Below are 17,530 nucleotides of genomic sequence, written 5' to 3'. Positions count from 1 at the left end.
TTGCCTCTGATCCTGCTGATTCCAGTTTTGTCCCTGACACAAACCCCTCCACCTCTATCACAGGAAGCTCAGCAAGCATTCCTAGACAATTTAGAGGATGATAAGAGAGGAAGTGGCTGGTTAATGAGTCCAAAGTCATGGAACTCTTCCAAAAATTCACTTTTTGTGGAGCTGCAATGTGGGATGTGAACCAAAATGTGAAAACATCTGGCAGCTGAATCAGAGTCACATGGCAATGTAACGTGGACTGTTGTTATATAGTCTTATACTAGTCTTAACAACTACTCAAAGCACTTTAACATAGTACAGGAACCATTCACCATTCACACACATTCATACACTGTGGCCGAGTCTGCCGTACAAGGTGCCACCTGCTCATTAGATAAACACTCACAAACATTCACACCAACTTATCTTGCCCATGTCTTGCCCGAGGACACTTCGACATGGGACTGCAGGGCCAGCTACCCCAACAGTGGACACAGTGGAGATTGGGAATCCTGCCCAACTGTTTGTGGAATGGTGGAGAACAACTTACTAGCAGCAGCAGCAACATTCTTCACTGGTGCTACTTACACAGACCTTGCTGATTGGGCAGGGCTTTTGGACCTTCAGCTGCCCCAGAAAACCACCTACTATAGCATACAGTCCAGCTACCTGATTCCAGTTATCGCAGAAAATTACAAGAAGCAGGAGGACACTACAAGAGCGAGACTCATCTAGATGGTGAGCAAGTGCAAATCTGCGGAGAAGGGAGAAGTGATAGCCCTGGCCATTCTTGCAAATACACAACGTATTCCTTCATGGATGACTCCATCAATCAAAGTGTGTTGGTTAAAAAAAAATCATTAATAAATATAATAATAGTTTCAAAGGTTCAGTCATTGTTCTAAAAAGTCTTATCAGAAATGTCATCACAAGTAGGCAGCAACCCTTACTTGTTCCCTCTAGGTGACCCAGGCCAAGAGTTCTGTTACAATGGAGCCAATTGGTTTCAAGAAAGGACTGGAAAAGCTCCTAGATGAAGGGATCGATGTAAAGGTTGTCACAACCGACAGACATCCTTCTATCAGGAAAATAAAAAGGGAGAAAGTAATGAGGAGTTTCCAAATATAGAACACCAGTTTGATCCATGGCATACCTCGAAAGATAGTCAATTGTTGTTAGCTATTGTGCACAACTCCTGATACTTCTGCTGTGCTGTTTAAGGTTTTTCTGTGTATTACAGTTACCCTATCGAATATGTATTTTCTGAAGTGCACTGTTGTTGTAATGCTTTTCCTTATTTTAATTTAGATAAATTATATCAATTGAATAAAAATGGTTTTGGCATCCAATTGCAAGAACTGCATGGACCTGGCACCTTTGGATAAAGAGTGTGAGCAAGCACATGTGGTAGAGCTGTAGCTCATCAAAAGGAGATCCAAAGGTACAAAATCATACATTATATACACACACATATTGCAAAGGCAAGATCTAAGTTATTTCTCATGCGCCAGTAAAAAAAATCAATTTCCACACAATCCATTTATATCAATATAGTGTGTATTTTCTGGTGATATAATGTGATTAACAAAACTGTATAATAACGAATTTTCCTGAGAGGAATGCGGCTGTCAAACGTGAGTAAATTCTACGTCTGTTTTTCACGCTTCCTCTGTGGATAATCTCCAGCCGACCAGCTCCCTGCCACCACTGCTCCTGCTTGAGAGTCTTTTTGTAAAATCAACCTAATCCAGGCCTCTGCTTTGGGGTCCAGCGTCTGAAAAACCACAACAACATACATTGTAAACCCATTTATTGGGCGGTCACACCTTGATCATCTGCATAGATGAAGCGGCGGGTTTCCTTGCTTCTTTGTTGGTTTAGATGTTGAATAGGATCGGTGCACACCCGCAGCCTCCACCTGCCCCCCCCCCCCCCCCCCCCCTCCCTCAAAGGTAAGGACCAGAATGGCCATACTAAGGAGAGCTCATTGTGGGACTAGCTCTAGTGGCTGTAATTCTGCACCAAGGTGATTTTGGAAAGAGACTTCAGATACAGTATTAGGGGACCACTACAGAGTATAAAAGAGACTCTACAGTATTAGGGGACACTAGTCTATATAAAGATACTTTAGATACAGTATTGGGACTACTAGGTCTAAATAAAAGAGACTTGTACAGTATTAGGGGACCACTAAGGTCTATATAAAGAGACTTCAGTACAGTATTAGGGGACCACTAAGGTCTATATAAAAGAGACTTCAGATACAGTATTAGAGGACCACTAAGGTCTATATAAAAGACACTTCAATAGTTAGGGACCACTAAGCTATAAAAAGAGACTTCAGATACAGTATTAGGAAACCACTAAGGTCTATATAAAAGAGACTTCAGATACAGTATTAGGGACCACTAAGGTCTATATAAAAGAGACTTCAGATACAGTATTAGGGGACCACTAAGGTCTATATAAAAGCATCCAAAGAGCATAGACCTTTAAGATACTTCAGGTTGGACGTGAATTAATTTGGATGCTGAAAGGAGGTTGGTAAAAATGCTGTTTGAATTTCCAAGATAGAAACACATTCCTGCCCTGGCTCTGTTGTGCCAGGTTGGCTCCATCTCGACCTCTTTCAGTGATCACGCAAAAAGCACATTTTTTTGTTTTCCCATTGAGGCTTCTGGGAAATGCATGGAGTTGCCTTAATTTATAAGATAGTAAATCAACTCGTGAAACAGAGAAGTATCGTCATGTTATCCGTTGATTTTAACTATGTAACTGTATTCTAAATACCACCTATTTAAATTGTAACTGTAACGGAATACAGTTACATATAATTAGTGTTCTAAATACGTAACGTAGGGACATGTATTCCGTTACTCCCCAACACTGGTCTAGCATTGACAGAGCTTCCTCTACAGCGTTGTGTCTGGTGAGTCCACACAGCATTCCAGGATGGGAGAAATACGTCCATCCATCCATCCATCCATCTTCGACCGCTTATCCGGTATCGGGTCGCGGGGGCAGCAGCTCCAGTAGGGGACCCCAAACTTCCCTTTCCCGAGCCACATCAACCAGCTCCGACTGGGGGATCCCAAGGCGTTCCCAGGCCAGGTTGGAGATATAATCTCTCCACCTAGTCCTAGGTCTTCCCCGGGGCCTCCTCCCAGCTGGACGTGCCTGGAACACCTCCCTAGGGAGGCGCCCAGGAGGCATCCTTAGCAGATGCCCGAACCACCTCAACTGGAGAAATACGTGCACTGGTTTATTGGCATTTCATTAAACCATACATAATTATCTTTGGCGCTAAGCTCTGCACAGAGCAACAATGCCTCTGCCAAATAGACTCGGAAACGGAACGTGTTTTGGTCGAACATGTACAGTACGTTACAAATTAGTTTTAGTCGTGCAAGAGAAAAGATTGGACAAATAGCTGTTTGGATTTACCCTGCAGAGACCTGAGGAGTCCCCATGAATCACCAGAGTTTAAAATTCCAACACAAAGAAATCGGAATTGTCCGAAAAGAGCGACATCCGGTGGAATTTTTGGATGCACCGGATATGGACAATCTTGGTCCCAAATGATAGATAATTGTCACAAACATCTGCTTGCTTGCTGTGGGTGTAGACTTTTTGAGTCACACTGTCAACTCAGTGTTGTTATGGTAAATTGATAATGTTTAACATGAAGCAAGCAGCTTTACCAATTCAGCTGTCTGTGAAAACTATAAATCACGTCAAAGGGGTTCAGCATACATCAAACACACACATACATTAACACTTGACACCATCAATATTATCTCACATACCACACACTACACTCCTGCCCACCAAACACATAGTAATATATCAGGCTTAGTGCTTTGGCCTTGTATTTACCTAACTGCACTGACTAGCTACACACTTTCATAAAGCTGTCTTAGACGTCGGTTTTGTCTCTTTTTTTATCTGCTTCTCTTTTACTTCTGCAAGTTTTACATATTCATTTGTATGATGTCTATAACATTAGGTTTTCAAGTAGTAGTTTGGCATCACCTTCAGAAATAAATATGCTCTTAAAAAAAACTGAGCATTTTGCGGCGACCTTTAGCTCACCTAGTGGAGTGTGCGCCCCATGTAGGTTGAGTCCTTGGCAGCGGCCCGGGTTTGAATCCACCCCGCAGCCCTTTGCTGCATGTCATCCCCCTCTCTCTCTCCCCTTTCCTCTCTTCAAGCGGTCCTGTCAAATTCAACACCACAAAAGCCAAAAAAAATCATATTCTTTCTACATTTTTCAATGGAATGCATTTCCATTGTCTCTTTTACAGTAACACTCAACCTAAACCTATATAAAGTGTATAAACTGTGCCATCGCATATAAATGAACCTGCCTTACCATATACCCCAAAAATGTCCCATAGATTAGTCTCTCTATATATGTCTGTACACTGACTATTCAAAAGCTATATGGCAACATCATTTGTTCTTGAGGCTGTCCCCAAAGCACATTAAAAGTCACAAGTTAGAACTAACATTTTAGTAAATACATGTTTCTAACCCACTGTTAGGTTGGTATTGTGTCTTATTTCGTCAACAAGCCATCCATAGAGTTAGAGTAAGGTTGCATCTTTTCCCCCTATAGTCAACCCTGTCTTATGTAAATCTAAACAGTACATGCAGCTAGACGCCAAAAAAGTGTTATTCAGATTACGTATTTTAGTGGCATAAAGAAATTTGAGCTTGAGGATTTTTGTCTTGACTTAAATGAAATAGCAGCTTAATGAATAAGTCATTCAAACAGTTCAATTTCTCCCTTGCTTGTTGGTGAATGAACAAAAAAAAACCTTATAAGGTACCTACTGAAAGGAAATGTGCTTTTACTATTCAACTAAATACATTTAAAAAAGGGTCATTGGTATAGTCCATTCACAATAAAGCCAGTTTACGCATCAGCAGATAAATAGCACTTTTGTTGACCTCGGGTCAAATTTGAACAGTTTTTTTGCATGAGAACGGTGGGTTTCTTTCTACCAAAATGCCCCAAAATAACATGGATGCATGGATGTATTTTGTATGGAACATACGACATACATTGAATGTTGGGTGTTTTATTCTTTTTTTTATTGCATTTCAAAAGTCCAGCATCCAGACTAAACTTTGACATACCAGTCTGTGATCCCCTCAACATCCTTTATTAGCCAAAATAATTCATACGTCCTCTTTTTTTGAGCCAAAAATTAGGTATAATGTCATATACATTAGGTTTATTTGACCATGAATATAAAAAGTGTTAAAAGCATTAAAAAAGTGACAAAACGTAATGATAAATAAACTTGAAGATAAATGTGATTCCTATTTTTCCTTTCATTAAATTAAATATAATAATAAGATATATAATTTAAACGCAATACTAACATGCACATATCTCTACTCCTCAGGGCATTATGGGACGTTTTTTCATCATTAGTCATCAGGTTCTTTGTTTACTTTTTATTTATTACGATGCTATTTAAGGGTGACTTAGGGCACACATAGCTGTTACCTAACTACTAATAATAGTCTAATGCGTATTAGTATAGCACTCAGGATAGCTGAGTGCTAATGTTATCTCCTGTCAGCCCTGTGGAGGGAGTGTATGACAATATGATTGTGGTTTGAGGGGGCGTTGATAAGAAAATACAGATTAGCAATGGTGGAAGGTTTGTCTTAAGCCTCTGATAAAAGTCTTTGTCATGAGACAAAGGCCCAGGTGCACTGGATAAGACTCTGACACACACACACACACACACACACACACACACACACACACGCTGTCACCAGTTTGTCAGAATGTGCGGACACAAGCATGTAATTCATTTGGTTTAACAGTTACTGTGTTCTTCTGACCTTGAAACACGTTATACTGTCAGGGTTTTCCTTTATTTTTCTTTTCTTTTTTTTTACTTACTATTCAATTCAATTTCAATTTTATTTCATTTATAGTATCAATTCATAACAAGAGTTATTTTGAGACACTTTACAGGTAGAGTAGGTCTAGACCACACTCCAGAATTTACAAGGACCCAACGGTTCTAGTAGTTTCCTTCAGAGCAAGCAACAGAGCGGTTTACTACTTATTAATTTTCTCAGGAGTATTAAAGGGAAAGCGCAACATTTTGGGAAAGTCACATCACTTTTGTTTGTGTTATTTACCAGTGTGAAAAGTATGGTGGCCCTGAGAGGCCACAATATTAAGAAAACCCACACAAAAAGACCACAACATCCAACAATATGAAAACACAAGCAAATAAACCACAACAAGCAAAAATAAGAAAACACACGCAAGTTGGACAATTGCGCTGTTAACTCGTGTTGTAGCTTTTTTGCCACTGCCCACTGCAACGATCTTGCTTAGTACTGGACCAGTGTCAATTGTCATTAAGACACAAAAACATAGGAAAATAGGGTACAAGTCTTAAAAAAAGTTACCCTTTAATGCAACTTAATTTTATACCGTACATGTATTAGGTGGTCCCAACTCCGTCTCTCTTTCAGCTAAGGAGCCTAAAAACGTTCAAGACCCCTGCTCTACAGTATATTATTTTTCATATTCTGTGCAGTGTACTGCAACATGGGTCAAAAGAGACAAAATCATGAATTAAAAGAGAAAACTCAGTAAAGCAGACAACTGTCTTTGGGCCCAAAAGCACCAGGTTGACTGTGTGGGATTATACATTTTATAAGTTTGGCAATACTGCATACACAACACAATATACACACAAGATAACACAATATAAACTGAAATGACAGGGGAATTCAGTTGACACTTACATATCACGTGATCACGAGGCCTTTACTTCTTCCCTAAAACATTCGCGATAATTTATTGGAATCAAAACAAGTGATGGTCTAAATGCATCTTTCCCTATAGTGGCCCTTTTCCTGTAGACGACGTTTCCCCTGTTTTTTTCTTAAGGTCTTTCCTCTGTAATCAGCTGTATTTGTATGAGAGGCTCCACTCTTAATGTGTTGGCCCCTGTTAAAATGAGAGATGAGTGACCAAGAGAATGAATGAATATACTCTTGTCAGTTCGCAACGCTGCAGGTTCCTGAAATTGGTGTGTTGGTGGTAGACAGAGCAGCAGCTAAACTGTAATTTCAGCCCCTAAAACAGTGGTTAGGCCGGTGTCTGACGTTAGCCTGCAGACTCACTGTTTGCATCTGCAGTCTTTTACACTCCATTAAGGGCAATTTTGCCTCTCATCTGAGTGATTGGCCCTGCTGTGGGTTTCGTTGTTTATGACGCTTAAATTCTTAAATATACCACAGTCACACCACGCATATAAATAAACTGACCCTCTGAGTCTCTGAGTGTGTGTGTGTGTGTGTGTGTGTGTGTGTGTGTGTGTGTTTAATGTGCAGCAGTGACGCATCATCATGCATGTGGTCCTTTCATTAAGGTACTGTAAATGAGGCTTAGGAGGGTAAATGATGCTACCAAGCAAAAACACTCACAGAGACAGAGCTGCGCACACACGCACGCACGCACACACAGTCATTCAGACTTGCTGTCGTAAGCTTAATTCTGTCCAATTACACAATGCAAAAAATGACATGTAGAGCAAATGTACGTTTTTCCCCTTAAATTCAACCTTTTTTATTATAAGTGAATTCAATACAAATGTATGAAAAAAATACATTACGAATGCATAGTATCAACAGAAATACTGAAGGGATTTAAATGAATAATCTTGAAGAGTTTCATTTAAATAAATGTATCTATAGTATGCATATAAATGTATATGCTGTCTATTGCAGAATGATGTAACACAATAGTGATTAAGTGCGAATATGATCTATAACAAAAGATTTAGTATCACAAACTGCACCAGTGTTATGACATGGTATACACTTCCTGTCTCAAGTGTTGTGAATTTCAAGCATAATGTATTCATTTTTTATTTTTCATTTTCTTACCCAGCAAACAGCAGTATTTAGCGCCACGAAAATAGGTTAAGTAGGACCTTTGTGAACGGGAGTTGACTTTAGATTGACATGTTGGCAGTTTGGCTAACGTTTTATGTATGGTCATATTTCGCAGGAGTATGTCACACAACATTTTCTCTTGATTTGTCCGTCTGAAAAGTGCAGATTTAGTTTCAGATTGTTCGTATGACGTGTGGCCTGTTGAATTTGTTGGTGTTAAATGCTGAGTCACTGGTTGGGGCTTTGTCTGGCTGATAAACCTTGTTATTAGCAGTTTTATTTTTTCATTGACAATATTAGGTGACTGACAGTTAGGACAATCTTCAGTGTAAAAAAAACAGGCTTTGGAGTTGTATGAAAATGTCTGGTTATTTTAATAAAAATGTCAAAGGTATAAGCCTGGGAAGATAAAAACTGAAAGAGAGAAGTCCACGTTTCTACCTGTTCTGAATCCTTCTGGCTGCATGACAATTCCTCCCTGATCCCTCTCTAACAACTCTGTCTCATCTAAACCCTGAACGTTGATATTGGATGATTTTTCAGTGCCCTAGATTATGTTCTATAAAAATGTTTTTTTACTTCCAATGTCCACATTTTTAACTTTGTTGCTATCTTTGACACATGCGCTAGCAACTGCAGTCAAGGGGAAATATTTAGGTTATGTGAATAAAATGGAGCCTCAGGTTGTTTCAGGCAGGCGTGGAAGTCATTTTTATAGTCACTTGTTCCATAAACCCTCTAATCATGTATGTTCACGATCTCTTTTAATAAGCGGCCCATATTTGGCACTCATAAGTTAGCCTATAACACTAAGCTCTACACCACAAATGTGACTCCCTCCCCCATAATTGCCAATGGAATCCAGACACAGGTGGTGGCGGAGAAGGAACCCGAAGACCAGACCAATGGAGAAAGACGACGACAGGAGGTAGAAGAGGAGGTGGAGGTCGCCCGCTTTGCTTGAAACAACAACTGATAGCACAGGGAGAAAACAGATTTAAAGCAGGGTTATGATGCTGCGATTGTCCCTTTAAAGTCGTGGCTGATTCTGATTGGTTTAACAGGGAGGTGAATGCCTCCAATAGCTGATTTGATAGTGTTAGGTCTTCCGGCAATATCCGAGCTGCATATCTTATCAATGTTGTGTATTTCAAGGCAGCGGTCTAATGGTTATCTATGGAGCTAGAACAGTGACAGTAACCTGTGGTATTGAAAATAAAATTTGGGGGCATGGAAACAACAAAATATTGGCATTGAAAACTGTTGAACTGAAGTATAAAATAAACATTAAAAAGTAATAATCTCATAATCCTATGATATATTTCATTTTGACATTTGTTTGCTCAATGATGGTTTTTCAGTGTCAATGTACATTTTTTTTTGAGGTCCGTGTCTTTCAGTGACAGTTTTTTTTTTATCGCTGTCAAGATTTTTACAATGTCACTGTTTTCAGTTTCAACTTTCTGTCACTGTTTTGGCGTAGGGAGGGGCCTGAGGGAGGGGAAAGGGGGCGTGGCTTACGGGTACTTACAGAGGCTACTGGCGAGAGACCGCACCTCCAGACGAATCCTCCCAGATTTGTTAAAACCGCATATCTGCAATGGCTTCCACACGTTCACCTGGAACCTCCAATTCTCAAGTAAGTCTGTTCATATCGGCCATTTTTTCACATATAGTTTCTAGGCAAATCACACACCACTAAAAGGCTGGACGCATTCACTGACAAACTACATTAAAAGTTAACACTAAACCACCTGCTTCTGTGTGAAAAAATGGCAGGATCCTATGGAGGTGCGGTCTCTCTCGCCAGTAGCCTATGTAAATTCCCACAGCCACGCCCTCTTTGTCCTTCCCTCAGGCCCCTCCTCCCTACGCCAAAACAGTGACAGAAAGTTGAAACTGAAAACAGTGACATTGTAAAAATCTTGACAGCGTAAAAAAAAAACTGTCTTTGAAAAGACACGGACTCAAGAAAAAATGTACATTGACATGAAAAACTTCATGATGCAAACAAATGTCAAGTGAAATAATATCAGAGGATTATGTTTATTACTTTTTGTGTTGTGTTTTATACTTCAGTTCAACAGTTTTCAATGCTGATATTTGTTGTTTCAATGCCAAATTTTATTTTCAATACCACAGGTTACTGTCACTGTTCTAGCTCCATAGATATCACCTTGATGTGAGAGTCCTGATTGAGCTATGGTCAAGGTTAGGCAACTGAAACACTTTGGTAAGGTTAGGTAAAGATAGTGGATAGTGGCTACTTCCTGTATTGGCATTGCATATTGGCCTTGGAATTACATCATGACAAAGACGGTGGAATTTTCCAACATGATTGTATTGCAATTACAAACTTAATACCAAGTTACATCGGGCGGTAACACTTTACTTGAAGGGGTGTGTTGAAGACTGACAAAACACCGTCATAACCATGACATGACATGAACATGAAGGAATCTTTAGGAATGTTTACTGTTGTCATTAAGTGTCATTTGGTAAATGATGACAAATTATGGAAAGTTGTCATAGTTTCAGATGTTTGAGTCACGACAACTTGACATTGACCAAGACAACAACCTCTTTGTTAATGGTGCGACACCTTTGAGCTAGTTCAGGCTGCACTGCTGCACACACACGTGACACACTTCATTCTCTGTACTATTTACCAAACACACACCATAAATTTGGCGGTCTATTTAAACTGCAAAATTTCCCCATCTTTGCTTGTCTGTGTTGCTGCTGCTGCTGCTCGGAATTCGTATGCTGCCTTCTCTTTAACCACCACCCCAGCATCCACCTGCAGACTCCAGCCAGGGGGGAAGCAACGCAATCATCAATCCCCAAGATAACATGTATTCCCAATCTGTGGGGAGTTATGAGGTTGGAGTCTGGCCGCCAAACACAATGTTCTGCTGTTGTAATTTCAACATGAGTTGCCTGACTGAATTACTTTTATGGCAGGAAAAACAGTGCCAGTGCCACAGGGCTTAGTCAGCTGTTCAGCAAACCAAGCTAACTAGCTAACGGCAGCTAACTACTGTTAGCAGTTACTTTAGCAACAAGTTAAACTTAAGCTAACATTATCTTGCAAAACTCCTAAATCACCTACTGTATTCGTTGTTGTCAAACTAGTCTCATGACTTTTGACTGTCAATGTAAAAACCAACCACTTGATGTCGGTCCGATGCAACATTGACAAATAAAGCTAAATAATTTCTTAAAGTTTGATAATTAGGCTTGTCATGACATTTTTCATGAGTTATGTTGTCTAGGTTAATGTTGAGTTGTCATAACATAAACATCCCTAACAAATACAGGAAATTCAAAGACCCCACTGAGACCCAATGAGAGCCGAGCATTCAGAGCTGGGCGGAGCTAACCCAAGCTGTCTGCAAGCCTTACGTCTAAATGCATTCATCTCATTATATGACACTTTTGTATCATTTAACATAACTTGACAACATTAAAACTTTATTTATAGGTCAGAAAAAATGAAAAAGCTTATGTGCTCTTTAATGACAACAGTCATAAAGACTTCTTCATGTTCATGACATGTGTCTTGTCATGATTATGACAGTGTCATGTCAGTCATATGAACAGCCCTTTAAATAAAGTGTTACCCATTGGGCTGCCTATATCATTATTAGGATTATGATGATTATTATCATGATTGTTAGTATGTGATCACACATAATAAAAGCTAAATAGTTGAGATTTTCTTCATGGTGTTAGTTGGTTCTGTCTTTGTGATGGCCAAAACAGTTTTACTTGGGTTAGGGTTAGTTTAAAAAGAATTCTGATTGCTAATGCATTGATCAAAATTGATAGAAGTCACATTGTCAAAACTCGACACATAGTTAGCCAAAAAGTCTGTGTGGACCGAACTGTGAATCCTTTTTTATTGCTTGTACACAAAATGCATTTAATTACTACGTTTTCCAAAACCCATGAACTCTTTTCTCATACATCCTCTACCGCCTTTAAAACTCTATTTATGCAAAACTGTTAAAAACACAATTAAAAACAGAAAGATGGCAAATGTTGCTGCCATAACCATGTTGAAATATATGGAACATCTTAGCAGAAAAGTCACAATAAGATGAAGTAAAATCATTCCAAACAGCTGATTGACCTGGAATCAAAGACATAACATGTGATGGTGATGAGAACAGTTTGAGTGATCATACTATAGTCTGCATGCTGTTGTGTTTTTTTGTTAATTATTATTGCAGCCCTGGAATTTGCACTGATATAAAAAATAAAGGAAACTGAACCAAACGTCTGATTCATTGTTCCATAGACTTTAAAGTCTATGGAAAGTCAAGTATTCTTATTCTATAATGAAGTACAGATTTATGTCAAAAATCATTTAAACTTCAAGGATAAACATTCGTTATTTATGTTTTTTTCTGTTTGTTATGAGTAACAATGTATGCTTTCAGAGAGAATTGTTGCCAGAGCTTTGGTCCAACAACATTTTGAGACATGCATGAAGTGTTTTGGTGGTTTGATGGACTTTTGGATGTGATATTAACTACTTGGCTGAAGATGCATGTTGATAATTGAATGAACTATGGCTTCAGTATTGCCCTATATATCTCAACAAAGTAAAAAAAAAACAGTGATTCAAGAAGTCCTTTTTATTGTTCACATGGCATAACATATACTTCAGTAATCTTTGAAATAAATGAATTGAGATAAAGTGTGGGTGTAAGATATATTCATATCCCGTGTCTGGGATGTTTTCTGGCACTCTCCTTCTGTTTCTTATCACGGCAAGAGCATTGTGCGTCTCTCTGGCTCCTCGTTTCAGTTTCATGGCTGTCTGACTGCGGTCTGAAACACCATGCTCACGCATTTCCCAACGTCACTGTTTTGTGTTTTCCAGCAGTTTGCAGCGTGCCTGATGCCAAGACTGTATCCATGGAGACATAATTGACCAAGGATGTCATAAATCCCCCAGTCACCAGCAAAACGTTAGGGGGAAATCTTGATATATGACTGTTTACAATCTTTCTCTTTCTTTTCAATCAGCATCTCTCTCCCCTTGTCACATTATTCACATTTTTTCCTAACTGTCTCCATTTCCCTCCATCTTTCACCCCATGTCTTTCTCTCTTTTTCTTCCTTTCTCCCTCTTATCATTGTCCACCTCCCTTTAGGTCTCATATTCTTTTCTCTTCATCCTTCTTTCACTCTTTCTACCTTGTCCCCATTTATCTTTTATACATTCTTCTCTCATGCTCTTTCTAAACTTCCACTATAGTTGTTGTTACCAGAAAGTAACAATGTATATATATGTACAGTATACAGTATTTTCCTGTCTCTAGTAATTTATCTCACTCTCCTTGCTTTCATTACCCATCTGTGTTTTGCTAAATAATTTTTACACTGTAATGAAAAACAGAATGGCATGTGTTGCAATTGGACTGACACTCCCACACAGAGGCTGAGACATTGGGCAGTAAAATATAGTAATAGTTACAAGTGGTTTGGATTCTTTAGGTCTGGTGGTTTGAATGGGTGACAGGATTTACTGGATGGGTACAGTTAGTTCCTATGTTGGCCCCAATTGGGTTGTCTGACGCAGCAAGTCAGCAAACAGACATGGGGGTGTTGATTTACTGTGTGTATGCATGCATGTGTGTGTGTGTGTGTGTGTGTGTGTTTTAGGGGGAGCTGAGTTTAACACTATGCCCATATAAAACAGCAAAATTCCCTTTGTTTGAGTAGAGTTTTTATTTCTTTATTGTGAGAGTATATGTGTTTTGTAATTTAGGTGATGAAAAGTCAAATACTAAATTTAACCGCATCATTGAATATGCATAGGACCCTAACATTAAGCAAAAAAATTGTAAAAAGTCATTCATTACTGTAATCAACTGTAAACGTGTATGTGTGTGTGTGTGTGTGTGTGTGTGTGTGTGTGTGTGTGTGTGTGTGTGTGTGTGTGCGTGCATCCTCCTAAGTGTCATTGGCAGTGTTGTGACTGCATGCGGTGGGTAAATATGTATCAAGCACCATGGAGTGAGTCATTGAGCAAACAGGGTAGAAAGAGACATTCAGAGGAATCTGAAAAGCTAGTTGTGAAATATTTCTTAGCATCAGACGCTGGTTGAACCTTCTGGTGCACCTCCCTGCGTAATTTCCTCTCTTTTGTTTTCTGTCCAATGAATTGCCTTTGAGTACAAAACAGTACTCAGGTATCCAGGTAACACACATACACAAGTTATAAAAAGTGACAAAGCTAATGACAAAGCTAATGATGGTGCTTTGAAATCATCTGGTGCTGAGAGTGGGCAGACAGTTGGGAGGCAGGTCCAAAAACCAACAATTTGGCTCGCGCAGGTAGACTGGGCTTCCAGGACAGAAGTAGGAGCAGAAGCAAAAAACGCAGAAAGTCAACAAAGCTTAAAGCAGGAGATGCTAGAGGAAGACTATCTAACAAAAAACCACTTAGGCTGGCCGTAGAGAGTGTGGGGCAACGGACGATCTGGTAGAGACTGGTTGGAAAGCCAGGGGTTTAAGACAGGAGCGGTGATTTCCGGATCTGTGTCTGGTGTGTAGGAAGCCACAGGTGTCCTGCCGAGGAGGGAGAGAGAAGCAGGAGCGACACACTCACCCAGCACAGGACAGGACAGACAAAAACACAAGGGAGAGGGAAACTAACAGACTGGGGAGGCAGAAAGCCAAACCATTACAGGTCCACTTAAAAACATCTGTCCCGGTTCGCTTTCACTTCGCAGCATTTACTAGCCTGCAATTTCAACCTTGCACACTTGTTACGGATTTATATATAATTTAAGGGATGATAACTTTCAGATCCATGAGCTGTTCTGACCCAACCATGCTGGTCATCTGTGTGACATCATCTCTCTCTCATTTGCTGTCTGTCAGCCTTCTTCTAAAATATTAGAAAGCAAAACCAGAAAACCCAAGACAAGACGTGATGAATGTGGCGTTGCTTATTTCTGAGAGCAGAAGTGTCGTCAAGTTTTGGATATTCTGTCCAATGAACAAGCGACTCTCTCGACCGCGTGACGTGTGTGCAGTGATTGGTGCATCTAATACGATGCGGTTTTGAAAGCAAACAAAACCAAATAAAAAATGCAAAAATGTTGCCACTTCCCCCCTGAATCGCACAGAGTCCACCCAAGCAAAGGTGTGAAAGCGCCCTTAATCTGACATGCCAGATGGTTTGTTAACACCGACCCATCTGAGATGCAGCTATTGGAAAATGTTTGGAATAGGGCGGATACTTTCAAAAAACACCTGGCAATTGATTGGATGATGGTCTGTAGCTACTTTTTACCGGACACTGATTAGTTTGTTGCACAGTACATGCCCAGTTTCTGGTTATTAGTATTGGCTGGTCCCTAATTATGGATTGGATGTGTTTATTAAAAAACCATTTGATGTAATTGAAAGACTTTGGAGGACTTTAGGGGACCTGATTTGCATCATTTGACATCTGTCATTGCGTTTTTCAATGAGTCCTTGTGCTCCCTACCCTGCATGCTACGTGACAAAGCTCTGTGAGGGTTTTCTAAAGGCAACTGCAACAGATAAGACTGTTAACATAGGTGGTGAGCTCTTAAAAGCAAATTGAGTTAAAGTTCAACAGTATATGACTCTCGAGGAGGAAAGATCTTTATCTTTTTATTTATATTTCAGTGGTGAATTGATCTTTGTAGGTAGAGATAAAATCTCTGGTTAAGGAATAACTGGATTGGACAGAAAGTAGAGAAATGTTTACTATGCAATATTTCAAGTACAACTGACTAACTGATCAAACATTTATGCGTATTTACTTTCAAAGTAGAGGAAGGAAGTCTGTGCATGTTCAGTATTTACTGGTGGGGTATCAAGACTTAAGGCCTGGGTTCTGTGTTGAACAGTAAAAGTAAAAAAAGTGAGACTGCCATTTGGCTAAATTCCCAGATACTTACATTAATCATTTTTGGAATATTAAAGTATGTGTAATGGATTGCAGACAGATGTAAATAAAACACATTTAGTCTTACTGTAAGTCTGTGTTGGTGTACATTGGTCTATCTCTATTATATTCTATGTGAGTATTCTTTAAACCAGTTCTGAGCATGACCATCCAAACTAAGAGAGTGTAATGTGTTTAATAATACATCTGAATCAGGCATTTTGAGACAATTCTTCACACAATGAAAGTTGCTTTCCTGTCTTTTCCTCCAGGGAAGCAAAGTCAGTTATGTGCTTTGTTGGCCTCCACTCTACATTCTTCACTTGTTTTCCAAGCCAACAGACCAATGGACAAACACAGCTTTACATTCATCATAGAAGACAGTATTTCAATTAGGAGACACATGTTTGCAGATATGCAAATAAGATTTATTGTACAGCTCAAATAAAATGTACAAACATTTTGCCGATTAGACCTATTCACACACACACACACACACACACACACACACACACCACAACACACACACACACACACACACACACACACACACACACACACACACACACACACACACACACACACTTTTTGTGTTTTCCTGAAAGCACACTTATTCACCACCATACGTTGTAAATGAATAGAAAACAGAGTCAAGACATTGACAAGGTTAGAAATAATGATTTTGTATTTGAAATAATATTTTTTTACATCAAACTTTGCTTTCGTCAAAGAATCCTCCATTTGCAGCAATTCAGCATTGCAGACCTTTGGCATTCTAGCTGTTATTTTTGTTGAGGTAATCTGAGAAATTGCACCCCACGCTTCCAGAAGCCGCTCCACAAGTTGGATTGGTTGGATGGGCACTTCTTGCGTACCATAACGGTCAAGCTGCTCCCACAACAGCTCAATGGGGTTCAGATCTGGTGACTGCGCTGGCCACTTCCATTACCGATAGAATACCAGCTGCCTGCTTCTGCTCTAAATAGTTTCTTGCACAATGGAGGGGTGTTTAGGGCATTGTCCTGTTGTAGGATAAAATTGGCTCCAATCAAGCGCTGTCCACTGGTTATGGCATGGCGTTGCAAAATGGAGTGATAGCCTTCCTTATTCAGAATTCCTTTTACCTGTACAAATCTCCCACCTTACCAGCACCAAAGCAACCCCAGACCATATTACCTCCCCCATGCTTAACAGATGGCGTCAGGCATTCTTCCAGCATCTCTTCATTTGTTCTGCGTCTCACAAACGTTCTTCTTTTGTGCACCAAACCCTCAAAACTTGGATTCATCCGTCCACAACACTTTTTTCCAGTCTTCCTCTGTCCAATGTCGTGTTCTTTTGCCCATCTTAATCTTTTTCTTTTATTGCCCGTCTCGATATGGCTTTTTCTTGCCACTTTGCCCTGAAGCCCAGAATCCCGCAGCCGCCTCTTCACTGTAGATGTTGACACTGGTGTTTTTGCGGGTACTATTTAATGAGTGCCAGTTGGGACCTGTGAGGCGTCTGTTTTCTCAACCTAGAGACTCTAATGTACTTCTTCTTGCTCAGGTTGTCAACCGCCTCCCACTTCTTTTTCTACTCTGGTTAGAGCCTGTTTGTGCTGTCCTCTGAAGGTAGTGGTACACACCGTTGTAGGAAATCTTCAATTTCTTAGCAATGTCT

At 39.8% G+C, this 17,530-nt stretch overlaps 1 long non-coding RNA gene across 1 annotated transcript; it reads left to right on the top strand.

The window, feature by feature from the left end:
* Positions 1–14,845, top strand: LOC116695382 (uncharacterized). Its single transcript, XR_004333443.1, has 3 exons — positions 1–197; positions 5,652–5,656; positions 14,679–14,845. It is a non-coding gene; the product is annotated as an uncharacterized LOC116695382 (long non-coding RNA).
* Positions 14,846–17,530: the final 2,685 nt, after the last annotated feature.

This window comes from Etheostoma spectabile, chromosome 9, assembly GCF_008692095.1.
Source record: "Etheostoma spectabile isolate EspeVRDwgs_2016 chromosome 9, UIUC_Espe_1.0, whole genome shotgun sequence".
Lineage (NCBI taxonomy): Eukaryota > Metazoa > Chordata > Actinopteri > Perciformes > Percidae > Etheostoma > Etheostoma spectabile.
Note: the sequence above shows the minus strand (reverse complement) of the source record. Positions and strands in the feature narration are given on the sequence as shown.